The sequence below is a fragment of the Penaeus monodon genome, chromosome 29 (genome assembly GCF_015228065.2).
Source record: "Penaeus monodon isolate SGIC_2016 chromosome 29, NSTDA_Pmon_1, whole genome shotgun sequence".
NCBI lineage: Eukaryota > Metazoa > Arthropoda > Malacostraca > Decapoda > Penaeidae > Penaeus > Penaeus monodon.
The window spans coordinates 3,902,280-3,902,575 of NC_051414.1; positions in this window are offsets into that span (position 1 = coordinate 3,902,280).

Consider the following 296-nt stretch of genomic DNA (forward strand, 5'->3'; position numbering starts at 1 on the left):
AAGGAGGTTACTTTCGCTGGCGTAAACAAAAGCAACGAAGCTTTGACAGATATGATATCTAACCGGATTTGACGTCTACTCGTTTTCAGAAATAACGAGATTGTGTCAGATCTGATGACCCAATTGCTGTGGTCAAAGGTCCGTCTCATTACCTGCAACTATCAGAATCCTAAACAAAAGAGCAAGATAGAAAACCGTGAAAAACAAGGTCTGTTTAAGATCATGGATAAAAACAACAGACAAACGAGTCGAAAATCATACAGTTTCCACCTCATTTTTTGTATCTGTATGAGGTT